Here is a 13,736-nt window from a genome sequence, read left to right as displayed (position 1 = left end):
GTCAGGAGCTGAAGAAAAGGGTGGATCTCTCCAAAATTTCCCTTTTCTGTACACTCTCTCTGAAGCTCTGGTACTGGCCTCTGTTGGAGAGAAGACACTGGGCTACATGGACCATTGGTCTAACCCAGTATGACCATTCTTATGGTGCAGCCTGGAAAAACCAAGACGGGAGAGGGACGTGGGTCTATGCCAAAGAAGGGTGATGTTGAAGAGCCAGGAGCCTGGAATGAGTGCCCTTGGTGAAGAATGGAGGGGAAATACAGGTGGCACCTGCCATGAACTGTGACACCCACCTCCAGCACATGCCTACCCCATTCCCTCTGACTCCTGTTAGTGAGCGTTGGGCCTGCACCTATCTTGGGCCTTTGGCTGGCCCTTGTGCTGTAGTCTCCAGGTCCTGGCTTAGATGGGTAGAAACAAACCCCGCCTTGATTTGTTTTTAATTCAGTCACCTTTCTTGGCCGTGGTCCTTTGTCCATTGCTGAGAGTGACAGAATGGGCCCCTTGAGCATTACCTTAGGCACCCCTCCTTAGACCTACCTGCGGCAGCACCACATAGTCATCTCCAGAGCTTCCTCAGAGCCACCTCCCCCACGAGCACACCCAAAATTAGCCCCTGGGGGGAACTAGCCAAGCTGTGGAGTTTCCTATTTCCCCAAATGTGGTGCTGTCCATTTCTAGGGGAATACATCTGGCAGAAGAGAACACTGCACCTTCCATCTGAGGATCTCAGAGTGCTTCAACGCAGTGATGAATTACAACAAACAAACCCACACCCTGGTGTCTGGGAAGTGTTATCTCCTCCATTTTACAGATGGGGAGTTAGAAGTTAAACAATTAGTCTAAGATCAGAGTCAGTGGCAGCACCCACAGGCATAGCACCCAGTCAGTCCCCTGCTCCAGCCATGTTTACGTTCACATTGTTTCTTTCTTAGTGATTGTACGGCCGCTGTTCTGGGATTGATTTCCAGGTCTTGGTTTCTCCGTTTGCGATGCAGCAGGAGGGCAGAGCTTAGTGGTGCTAGAACAGGTATTGAGAAGAGCTCTCTCCAGAACTCATCAGGAAGATGGGCAGGGATGTAAAGCTCTAGAAGCATTCTAGAGTAAGTGTCTGCATGGGGAGATATTCCAGAACAGCTATTCCGGTCCATTTCCCCCTGCAGACATGCCTTGCTGGAAAAACTCTGACCACATGCTGCATCTTAAAGGCAAACTGACAGAGTAGTTCCTTGAAGAGTCCCTGCTTTCCCTGGCTGTTTGGGAAGGTCAGCGTAACCTCTGGGGAAGAGCCTCCGCTCCTAAGAGTGCTGTGTTCCTCACTGAGCAGCCTCCCATGCCCCATCGAAAAGGACCAAGCCCCTCCAGGAAAGTGAATCCTCCCCTCCCCCACCACAGCGCACAGTGTGAGCAGGGGGCAACCTGCACCCTAGCCGGGAGGGCCCTCACTATTCAGGGACATCGCCATCGCAGGCTTGGCTAGGAGCTGAACTTACAGGGGACACATGCCACCTAACTCGTGTGTCTGCCCCTCCCCCAGCCCCTTTCCCATCGCCAGGAGCCCAAGTGCTGTCCCAGAATTACAAGCAGAAGAGGCTGGCACCTCCCGTGGCTCTGAGGCACTGAGCATGCTCAGTGCAGTTAATAGCCTGACGCTGTGCAGCTGTGATCCCCATCACGGTGCTAATTGGATTCACAACACGCAGGGGTCAGCGAGAAACAGGAGGGACCAGACTGGAGGAGGAGGAAAGAACGGAGCAGCATTCTGCCTGCAGAGACAAAGGGGGGAGCACAGAGAACGGGACCCGCATTAGCAGAGTCCAGCAGCGCCAGAGCCCAAGAACCAGCACACACCAGGAGTCACGTAGCCAAAACCACAGTCCACACAGATGGGACCACACGAGGACGTGGCTAATATGTGCCCATGCACAGAGGACATAGCTGGTCCGCAGGGCACAACACCACCTGTGCATGGTGAATGCTTTCCATGTCCCGATGCCATTTTCATCCAATGCCCTGGAATGAATCCCATTCTGGCGTATGGCTCCACAGAACAGTCTGAAGACAAAGTGACACAAACCTGCCCAGGATCTTCTGTGCCACAGGGGCACACAGCTGTACCCAGCAGCATCGTGGGTCCCTGTCCATGTCAGGATTGTGTCGGGAAGTTCACACCGACATGGGAGAAATGCTCACCCTTTTGTCAGGTTTCAGAGGAACAGCCGTGTTAGTCTGTATTCGCAAAAAGAAAAGGAGTACTTGTGGCACCTTAGAGACTAACCAATTTATTTGAGCATGAGCTTTCGTGAGCTACAGCTCACTTCATCAGATGTTTACCGTGGAAACTGCAGCAGACTTTATATACACACAGAAATCATGAAACAATACCTCCTCCCACCCCACTGTCCTGCTGGTAATAGCTTATCTAAAGTGATCAACAGGTGGGCCATTTCCAGCACAAATCCAGGTTTTCTCACCCTCCACCCCCCCACACAAATTCACTCTCCTGCTGGTGCTAGCCCATCCAAAGTGACAACTCTTTACATAATCAAGTCGGGCTATTTCCTGCATAGATCAAGGTTTTCTCACATCCCCCCCACCCCCATACACACACAAACTCACTCTCCTGCTGGTAATAGCTCATCTAAACTGACCATTCTCCAGGTTTAAATCCAAGTTAAACCAGAACATCTGGGGGGGGGGGGGGGTTGTCAAGCTTTGTCTGTCAAGCTTTCTTACAACTACAATACCCACCTGCAGAAGTAAAGAAACAGATTGATAGAGCCAGAAGAGTTCCCAGAAGTTACCTACTACAGGACAGGCCTAACAAAGAAAATAACAGAACGCCACTAGCCGTCACCTTCAGCCCCCAACTAAAACCCCTCCAACGCATTATTAAGGATCTACAACCTATCCTAAAGGATGACCCAACACTCTCACAAGTCTTGGGAGACAGGCCAGTCCTTGCCTACAGACAGCCCCGCAACCTGAAGCAAATACTCACCAACAACCACATACCACACAACAGAACCACTAACCCAGGAACTTATCCTTGCAACAAAGCCCGTTGCCAATTGTGCCCACATATCTATTCAGGGGACACCATCACAGGGCCTAATAACATCAGCCACACTATCAGAGGCTCGTTCACCTGCACATCCACCAATGTGATCTATGCCATCATGTGCCAGCAATGCCCCTCTGCCATGTACATTGGTCAAACTGGACAGTCTCTACGTAAAAGAATAAATGGACACAAATCAGATGTCAGGAATTATAACATTCATAAACCAGTCGGAGAACACTTCAATCTCTCTGGTCACGCAATCACAGACATGAAGGTCGCTATCTTAAAACAAAAAAACTTCAAATCCAGACTCCAGCGAGAAACTGCTGAATTGGAATTCATTTGCAAATTGGATACTATTAATTTAGGCTTAAATAGAGACTGGGAGTGGCTAAGTCATTATGCAAGGTAGCCTGTTTCCTCTTGTTTTTTCCTACCCCCCCCCCCCCAGATGTTCTGGTTTAACTTGGATTTAAACCTGGAGAATGGTCAGTTTAGATGAGCTATTACCAGCAGGAGAGTGAGTTTGTGTGTGTATGGGGGTGGGGGGGATGTGAGAAAACCTTGATCTATGCAGGAAATAGCCCGACTTGATTATGTAAAGAGTTGTCACTTTGGATGGGCTAGCACCAGCAGGAGAGTGAATTTGTGTGGGGGGGTGGAGGGTGAGAAAACCTGGATTTGTGCTGGAAATGGCCCACCTGTTGATCACTTTAGATAAGCTATTACCAGCAGGACAGTGGGGTGGGAGGAGGTATTGTTTCATGATTTCTGTGTGTATATAAAGTCTGCTGCAGTTTCCACGGTAAACATCTGATGAAGTGAGCTGTAGCTCACGAAAGCTCATGCTCAAATAAATTGGTTAGTCTCTAAGGTGCCACAAGTACTCCTTTTCTTTTCACCCTTTTGTGGCATTGTCCCTCCCTCAAGAGGGCAAGGGGCCTTCATGCATGGGGAGAATGCTCTGCATACGGCTCTCAAGGAAGCAACAGCAGCCATGTAGCCTGGCACAGCAATTCGTCTCTGTGTGGATCAGCCTGATGAATGGGGCCATAATCCAGAGCCGCAGTCACGCGGCAAACACAACTGGCCGGTGTCTGGCTAAGCAGCTAATCACTCAGTCAAGGGTTAAAGAACATGGTTCTGACACAAAACTCTGGGACTGAGGCCTGCCCCAAGTACAGCATCCCACTCTGGAGAGCCCACATCTGACCCCAGAGTACAGCACCCCCAGGACAGTCAAAGGACTGTTCTTTGCCTTCCTCTAGAAACGCCTCTGAGAGCCATAGGAACAGTCTGTGGACCCTGGGTGAAATCCGAGCCCTGCTGAACTTGAGGGGAATGTCCTATTAACTCCAATGGGGCAAGGAGCATTACTGCAGTGGTGCTGGGCTGGGACCCAGTGCGCTGTACAAGACAGCACAAAAGGACAGTCCCTGCCCCAAAGAGCCATGTCTCTGTGAATGGAAACACCAGGCCTATTGAAGTGTTACCTATACACTGAGACACACCATGTAATCCAAAATGGAGGCCAAGGGACCACGCACAGCTCATGCCATTTAGGGTACATGGGCAGCTGCTTCTGTCCTAGCGCCTGGCTTTAGTGTTTAGCCAGAAGCCTTTGCGAACAGACAGATGGACACTGCTGTCAAAGGAAGCGCTTGATTTTAGAGTCTGGTACAACCAGACCTAGCAGAGAGCACAACAATAGCACTGCCTCTGCCATCCCAGCCCAGAGCCAATAAACCGGAGAGGCAGAGACACAGACGCGCTTAATACATGGGGTGGGGCGGGAGTGCAGACAAAGGGAAAGGGCATGGAGAAAAACCGCAGAGGCAGAGACGGAGAGAAGGAGAAAGTGAGGAAGAAGGAGAAGCCAGGATGCAGAGTCTCTGGAGGGAAGGTCTGGGGGAGGGGCGTTCGGCTGCAGCATGTTAATGAGACCCTTGCAAACACAAGGGAAAGAAGCAGGGAAGTGATTGTCTCTGGACAGAGGAGACAAGCAGTGCTCCTCACTCAGTCTCCCCTGTGGGATTGAGTAGCAGGACCCAGGGAAATGAAAATCTCTTAACCACACAGAATTGTTAACTGCTCCCAAATCCTTTTGTGCCATGGCTGCAAGTTTAGAAGAGCTTAAGCTGTTAGATGCATGAACTTCTTCAATAAATATCTCTTGTATGGTGCCTCAAGCAGGTTTGCATTGTATTACCCAGATGAAAAGCCCAGCAGAGAAAGCTTGCAACTTTCCCAGCTCTTTCAGCAGCGTTTGGAGCCTTTTAATCACTTGGGCTGCATCTTCCAAATGAAACGCATTAATAGTACAGCGCAGGCAAGCGGAGTGCTCCACCTCTGCAGGCTGGGTGCCGTGCAGGCTGCCCGGGCCATCTGATAGTACTTCACACTGAGGGCCGGCTTTAATATGCTTGTGTTTTGCTGTTGGAAAGAGGCCCAGACTTCCTCCCACCTCTGGAAACATGGGAAAACCTGCCAGCCACATGTGCGGGTTAGTGCTCTGGGCCAGGCTGCTCAGGGATGGGGCAAGGCTAAGCAGGGAACTGGGGGGGGAAGCGGGGGGAAAGCAAAAAGGGGGTCACAGCTCCTCAGATCCCTATAAGAGAAGCAGGTTGGGAACCAAAGACCCTTTCACTGTGCCGTCACCTATCCTTTCCCTCTCCCCTGCTGTGGGGGCCCAGCAATGGGGCTGCCGAGAGGAAGGGGATGCCAGGGCTGAGCTGTGCCCCACAGGGAGAGAGCTACCCCAAAGGGCTCTCCCTACAGCCCTTCCACAGCTCAGGTGTGACTAAGCCCAGGGACAGCTGCACTGCCCAGCTCTCTCAGCCACGGGCTTTGGCAGACAGGCCTGGAGGCTCCCATGTTCACAGACCTAGTATCCCACAGTCCTGGCTGGCAGCGCTCAGCACCTTCCTGCAGAAGGGTGAGGCCTGTGGCAGGCCTGCTCCTGGGGCAGGCTACGGACACAGCAAAGGCTTGTGAGCTCTTCCAGGCCCTCCCTGCCTTGCACTGTGCCTGAGCACCTGGTATGGACAGGCCAAGCTCTGCCCCAGGGAGTCCTGGGAGAGGCTCTGGTGTGCAGTCATGTAGGAGAGAAGGGATCCTGTATCCCGTATTCTCCACAGCGGCTCTGTCAGGGGAAGAGATCTGAGACAGGGACACCAGACAAACAGAGGCTCCCAGGACATCTCAGTCGGACATGCACAACCTCCTCCCACTCTGGGGCGCACAAGTCACACACACAGCCCCTCCCCAAGACAGGTCAGATCCCACTGACCACAGCCCTGGACTCCCTCCCTCTCTCTTCCAGCCCCCTTCTTTCAGCCCCCTCCATCCTCAACTTCCCATGAGGTCTCACAGCCCCCTCCGTCTGCCTCACAGACTCTGCCTCAGTCTTCACCATTGTACCCTATATCATTCCCTCCCAAACCCCCACATCAAACCCCATCCACCTCACACCGCTCCCTCCCTGACCCCCCATGCCCTTTTTGTTCAGTGAGCCAGCTCTGTAGACACAAGCAGGGATGGGCCTTTACTCCCATTGGTGTCTAGGCCAAATTTTACCCTGCCCACAGACTACTCTGCTCAGCCCCATGGGGCTGGGGCAGTCCTGGGTCTCAGACTCTGGTGGGGACAGTTATTATCCCTGCAAACACACTCTCTCTCTGTGGATGGCCACCCTCCTGTTCCCATTCCCCCTGGACTTTCCAGGAGCCCAGCCCACCGTGGGAATCCAAAGCTGGGCCGTCAGGCCTGGCACTTTCCCCAAACACCTTCCAGCTCCAACCCCTCCACCACCCTGTCACTGAGTCCCTGCCAGCATGGTGCCCAAGGGAACGCCTCCCACTTGCTGTGGTGCAGATCTTGAGCCAGCTGCCCCAAGAAGACTGGATTGCAGGCCACTGTGTTATTAACCAGCACTTAGTCACTGCACCTCGCCAAATCCTGCTGCTAGGAAAACAAAGAGAAGACACAACCCGGCTCTCCCCCATCTCACTCCTGCTCTCCCCACTCTGGTTTCCTTCCCCCTCCTCTGGTTCACTCACTTTCTAGATTACTTTCAAATTACTTCCTCTCCTCTCAGCCAGGTCAGACTGGGCTGCAGCCTGTGGCTGCCATGCCACGCCATGGGCTTCATGAGTCTCCCAGGCAAGTGGCGGAAGCCCGAGCACCTGACACCCTAAGGTAACTGTACCAGGGTGCCGGCAGTACTGGTTGGCGAGAGCTGCTTGGGCCAGCATTGACATCGGGAACTGTAGCGCCGTCAAACCCAAAACATTTCCCGGAAGCCTGTCAATGCTGACACAATTCTTTATGAGAGAAAATCAACAGGAATCATTCCGACTTTCCATTGGATAGCGGCGAAACATTTCACTCTGATCAGGCAAAAATGTCTGGGTTTGACTCTCATCCGACTTGCCCTTGTTTTGACTTTTATATTACATTAAAATATCACATTTCATCCTATTTCTATAGTTTAGTTAATAATCCATAGAATGTATTATATTTAATATGTTTGTATAATATAAAAGTCAAAATAAAAGGAATCAACTTGAAACAAAACATTTTGATGGTTCTCAAAAGGATTTTTTAAAATTTTCATTCCACGGGAAATTTTGGTTTTTTGTTTCGATTCAGATTGAAGATTTTTTTCAGAATTTCCCAAGAACAGACATAACAATGTCCAGCTGCCCTCTGGAGCAGGCTGGACAATACCTTGCGCAGCTTTTCCAGCTCTGTAGTATTATTTATGTTACCAAAGCTCCTAGGAGCCCATTGTGGACCAGGACCCCACCATGCTAGGAACTGTATAAACACAGTGTGTGTCACTGCTGGCAGCAGCCAGTCCGGCCCTGTGCTCATCAGTCCCTTGGGAGTCTCGTTAACAACCCACTGTCCCCCTCCACCCGCTTACAAGAGAGGGCTGGGTGGTTCATCCTGGAGAACCTACCCATTCTTTTGTCCTCAGAGCCCCTATGTCTAACCCTTGGAGGTCACTGGTCCCCATGACCACTAGCACTGACCCTGAGACACCCAGAGAGCATTGGTACCTGTGATCACAAGCACCTACCCTACCACACCTGGTGTGCATAGTGGGCCATGTTCTGCTACAAGCAGGACTCCCTCTGGGGTTCCTTCAGCCCCTTCTCCCTGGACATTCCTCCTTGGAAGGTCCATTTCCCAACACCATTCATATCTACAGGGATCTCCCTCTGCTATCCCTCACTCATTGTCTGTCCTCCCTGAGACAAGGGGTTGTACACGTGCCTCTGAATCTGCCTGCATGTCCTCTTTAACCCTTCCATCTCCTCCTGGCTTCTGCCCATACTGTAGGGGCTCCAGCAAATCCCATTGTATCTGTCCAAGGCTGGCACAGAAAGCTTTACCCCGCTGTCCCGCTCAAAGCCAGGGACCTGGGAGAGGTATAATGTCCTAGAGAGGCTGGCACAGCCTTGCGGTTTCAGGTCCCCTGCCTGGCCCCTACAAGAAGATGTGGCAGGGTACAGAGGCTGTAAACAGACACAAGGGATTGATGGAGAATTCCCAAGTGCAGGCACTTCATTGGTATGTCCCAGGCCACCTTATACTGATGGCCCCCCTACACCCTCTCCATGCAAGTCCCAACACCAGGGCATGTCAGGTGAGGTCGTGCTACAGGACAGTCTGTGGTGTTGTGGAGCAACCTACAGGCACTCTCAGGAGGCTGCTGTAATTAGAGGTCCTGGCTGCACTGATCTCTGCCAAGGGCACCAGCAGCCTCAAGGACAGCCCCAAATTGCCAGGGTGCAGTGCTTACAGTGCAGCACAGAAGGCAAAGCCCCCCCAGGAATTTCCCAGGAGCCACTTCACCACCTAGAGCCCCAGAGACTCTCCCCAGTGTTCTGCTCTTGCCCTGCCCCATGCTTGCCTGGCCCCTGCACTGGGGTGTGCGGGGGGCCTATGGCCCAACACAGCGCCTGCCCCGGGGTGCTCCAGGGGCCAGCCTTTCCTGCAGACCCAAAAGGGCCCGTTCTGATCCCAGGGCAGTCCATCCCTTTAATTTAATTTTTAAATTATTTAATTTAATTTAACTTATGAGGAGAGGCTGAGGGAACTGGGATTGTTTAGTCTGCAGAAGAGAAGAATGAGGGGGGATTTGATAGCTGCTTTCAACTACCTGAGAGGTGGTTCCAGAGAGGATGGTTCTAGACTATTCTCAGTGGTAGAAGAGGACAGGACAAGGAGTAATGGTCTCAAGTTGCAGTGGGGGAGGTTTAGGTTGGATATTAGGAAAGACTTTTTCACTAGGAGGGTGGTGAAACACTGGAATGCGTTACCTAGGGAGGTGGTAGAATCTCCTTCCTTAGAAGTTTTTAAGGTCAGACTTGACAAAGCCCTGGCTGGGATGATTTAATTGGGGATTGGTCCTGCTTTGAGCAGGGGGTTGGACTAGATGACCTCCTGAGGTCCCTTCCAACCCTGGTATTCTATGAATTGTCGCAGAGATTCAGGGATTTTAAGACCAGCCCGCTGTCCTTCCCCTCCCTTCCCCGCTGGGAGGCAACGCACTCTCCCACCTCGCAGCGCGTGCATTAGGATGCACCTTTCCCCTCACAATCCCCTCACCATATCTGTAATTGATCTTGAAGAAACACCGTCTTGACACCGATTGCCAAGATGCTATCAGGGCTGTAATGGGATTTTTATATTTAGCTTGGACAAGGGACGGCTCTGTTGGCTGGAATGAAATGTTTCAATAACTGTGTCTGCCCAGGAGCCAATCTGATCCCCCTGGCTGTGCTGCCTCTTTTCACTCCTTTTCACAGGCTCGCACGCTTTTCTTCCTCCCTCCCGTTACCTCAGCAGCTTCCCTGGCTCTCTCTCCCCTACCATCCATCCTGCTCCTGGGCCTGGGAGTTCCCTTGTCAGTGTATTACATAGCTGCAAAACTGTACTTCTCTCTCCAACCAGACTGTCACATTCCCTTCCCACACCTCCACCCTCGCCTGCCGCTCAGCTGCATCCAGTTAGCACCCCAGCTACTGCCATCATCTCCAAGTCTATCAGAGAGAAGCATTCCCTTTCCAGCAGCCTCTGAGCAGGCTCCGGGCTGACCCTGGGACATGTCGACGCTGCAGCCACATCAGAGGCACAACTACGGCGCTGCTGGAGCAGAGACACTTCCTTCATCAACAGAAGCGGGGTTTCCATTGATGCAGGTAACCTACCTCCTCAAGAGGCAGTAGCTAAGCTGATAGAAGAATCCTTCTGTTGACCTAGCCACATCTACACCGAAGGTTAGGTCGACCCAACTCCAGCACGTAGCTAGGGTGATCTAATTTTTCAGTGTGAGCAGGCCTGAATGAGGGTAGGAGAGGGAGAGAATAGCCTCATTTTTCCAGGTGCACAGACAGTATCACAGAGATAGTATGCCCCAGTCACTGTGCCCTGCAGAACCTTCGTGCTGGCACACCCAGTACAAACGGGCTATCTGGCAGCTACATGGCCCTGAGGGTACCTTCTGCAGCGACATCCCTGCACCTGGCCCCCCTGCACGGGACATTGTGGGGCGGGAAGAGAGCAGGCAGGAGGGGACAGGCTGGAAAGTTATGACATCAATGGCCCACAGATGGCTGCCCTACCCTGCACCAGCACTGAGATGAGCACCGGAGCAGGGGGCATAATTGCCCCTCCTCTGGCTTAGGCAGGGCTGAATTCTCCTGACGGTCCCTTTTCTAACAGGAATATTGGTCTCCAGGCCCTGCTCCATTGGTAAGTCACTGTGTCCCTTCGGCACAGACCTGTGACCAATTTCCTTCATAGTAACTGCCAGGGCTAGGGTAGTGAGTCAGACATTCATAGATTCCAAGGCCAGAAGGGCCCATTGTGATCATCTAGACTGACCTCCAGTATAAACACCAGCCAGAGACCTGCCTCAAAGTAATTCCTAGAGCAGATCTGTGAGAAAAACATGCACTCTTCTATTGAAAAATGGACAGTGATGGAAAATCTACCACAGCCCTGATTAGCCATTGGAACAGTTTGTTACCCTCACTGTCAAAAATGTATGCTAGGAGGGTGGTGAAGGAGGGTGTACTTTGTTCCTAGATGTATACATTTACATTTAGCATGAGGCTAATTTACCAAGCAATCCAGATCGCTCTGAATCAATGACCTGTGCTCTTCATTATTTAACACACCCCATCAAACTGTGTGTCATCTGCAGACTTTATCGGTGATGAATGTTTTCTTCCAGACCCCTGATAAAAATATTAAGTAATGTAGGGCTAAGAACTGATCCCTATGGGATCCCACTAGAAACCCACCTGTTCAATGACAATTCACCACTGACCATCACATTTTGAGACCAATCAGTTAGCCAGCTTTTAACCCTTTTAATGTGCGCCATGATACTCTTATATCTCTCTAGTTTTTAAATCAAAATGTCTCGCGGTACCAAGTCAAACGCCTCGCAGAAGCCAAAGTCTATTACGTCAGCACTGTCACCTCTACTCCATGGTTGGGCTCTAGGCAGCACTCTGGAGGGGCTGGTGGAAACAGACAAGGGTCACAGTGGGGTGACCCTCCACGGTTCCACCTGTCACCAAAGCAATCGGCTGGAGTTTGGCACAGTGCAAGGACACTCTGCACTCTTCCCCTGTACATCTGCTCCTTCATCAAAGCCCCTCACCTTGCCGTGCAGCTGCCCACCCAGCTCCACGCACAACTCTGCTGATGCCTCTGTCCTCCGCTGCAGACAAAAGGGGGTTCTCCACTGCGGACCAGGATGTAGAATGTTCCCATTAACTGATGAGTTAATCCAGACATGCCCACAGTGATTAACCAGAGAACCAGCCCTCAGATCTTTTGGGCCCTTCAATGACCACAGCTGACAGAGAACAGAAAAACTTGACTTACACTTATTCTGTTACAGCAGAAAAACAGTGAACAACCAGATCCAAATCCCTGACGCCTCCAGCCAGGTATCTCAGAGCACCCACCCTGCCCCCACCCCTACCTGCAGTACATGACTCAGGTTCCTTTAGCAGGAGCTGTGAGCAGCAAGACCCGGGCTCTGTCGGACCATTGGGAAGGCCAAGGTGACCCCGAGCCCATTTCCTGCCACACCCCAGGACTGGGGAAGGCAGAGCTGCTCCAGCTCGAACCCTCAGCAAACCCCAGTGGAAGTCACGCTGATTCAGCTGTTATTTCAGTCGCAGTGCAGCCCCTCTCCAGTACCCTTCCCATGGGGCAGAAGGGGCGAATCGTGGAGTTCTTAGGGATACACGAAGTGCCAGTGGAGAGCGAGGGAGGATCCTGCTGGCTGGGACCTTGAGGGAGAGTTCTCCTCTGAGCAGTGAGTGGGACTGGCAGACCTTGACTTTCTGTGCCTGTAGGAGGCCCTAGTCCTGGTGGTCTCTACTGTGCTTGTACCTTGCTGGTTCACCCAGGGCCTGCCTATCTGCTGAGGAATGTGTGACTCCCCTGAGTGTCCAGGCAATTGCAAGTGAAACTTTATCTCCAAGAAACAGCAGCTAAGATGGGAGCTGGCACCAGGAGCGTGAGCGGACCTGAAGACATGGGGGGAAGAGAGCAGTGGAACTGGGGGAGGAGGCTGGAAGGCCAGAAAGAATTACGAGGGGAGCAAGTGAAAGTTATTCATTCCTGGGTGACCCTCTCCTGCTGCTCTCCCCTCCCCGCCACAGTAAGGGACCAGATTGCAGCCACTCCTAGCAGTACCTCTGTTAGACATTGCTCCGTAGTCTGGATGTCCTGTTACAGTCTAAACATAATCCATTTGGATCACAATTCTCCCTAAGAATGGACTCCCCTTCAGACCCTGCTGCTGCAGGGAGGGACTCTGCCTGCCCATCCTTTCGCCACCTGTTCTGATTGGCTAGCGTAATCCAGCCCTGCAATGCTAAGAGCTACTGGCATCCTTGAGTTGCATGACTCACAGGTACTGTAATCAGGCAATGCCAGGACCCTCTAGCCAGTCAAGGGCGAGCCTTCCACTTGGCATTTTCCCAGGTGAAGCACAGCAGATTGTCTGGGAGATCAGCATGCATGGCGCGGGCACTGAACATGGAACACGCCATGTCTGTGTGTGCGTGTCCCTCAAATGGCTCGGGAGCGTAAGCCCGGCCACCGTACACACCAGCGGGCACCCAACTCAGACACAAATGGGCAGGCGTGCTCAGAAGCTTAGCTAGAAGGAGCATGCGTTCATGGTGCCCCCAGGCACAAGGACAGGCAGTCCAAGCAGGCTATGAACAGGGACCATAGTGATGGGAAATCAGCCAACGACAGAGAGGTATATGGAGATCAGCCAGCCAGATGCATGTTTAGAACCAATGGCCAGCTCTCACAGAGATCATGAAGAGCCTGCAGAATGAATGGAAGGGACTGGATCGTGCTGCCCAGTGCAGGCAAGAGCAGGGAAAGCTCCCCATAGGAAGAACAAAGGGGAAGTGACCAGTCACACACACACTGCTTCAGCCCTCACAGCGAGGCCCATCTGTTGCTCTAGACAGAGTGTGTGCTCCCTTGGGCCTTTGTTTGGGCTGTTCTCCTATTGTTCCCCTCCCTGGCTGCGGAGGACACTGTCAGGTTGACAGAGCTGCAGATTAAAGCTACAGATCCTAATTCCTCACCCTGAGCAATGCCCACAGAACCCAGG

General features: G+C 52.2%; 1 protein-coding gene across 6 annotated transcripts in view; it reads right to left on the bottom strand.

Moving 5' to 3' along the window:
• EPHB2 (EPH receptor B2) overlaps window positions 1-13,736 on the bottom strand; it is a 288,949-nt gene that overhangs the window by 177,689 nt on the left and 97,524 nt on the right. The window lies entirely within an intron of this gene.

Source organism: Lepidochelys kempii, chromosome 18, assembly GCF_965140285.1.
Source record: "Lepidochelys kempii isolate rLepKem1 chromosome 18, rLepKem1.hap1, whole genome shotgun sequence".
Taxonomy (NCBI): Eukaryota; Metazoa; Chordata; order Testudines; family Cheloniidae; genus Lepidochelys; species Lepidochelys kempii.
The sequence above is the reverse complement of the archived record's forward strand: the minus strand, read 5'-3'. Positions and strand labels throughout refer to the sequence as shown.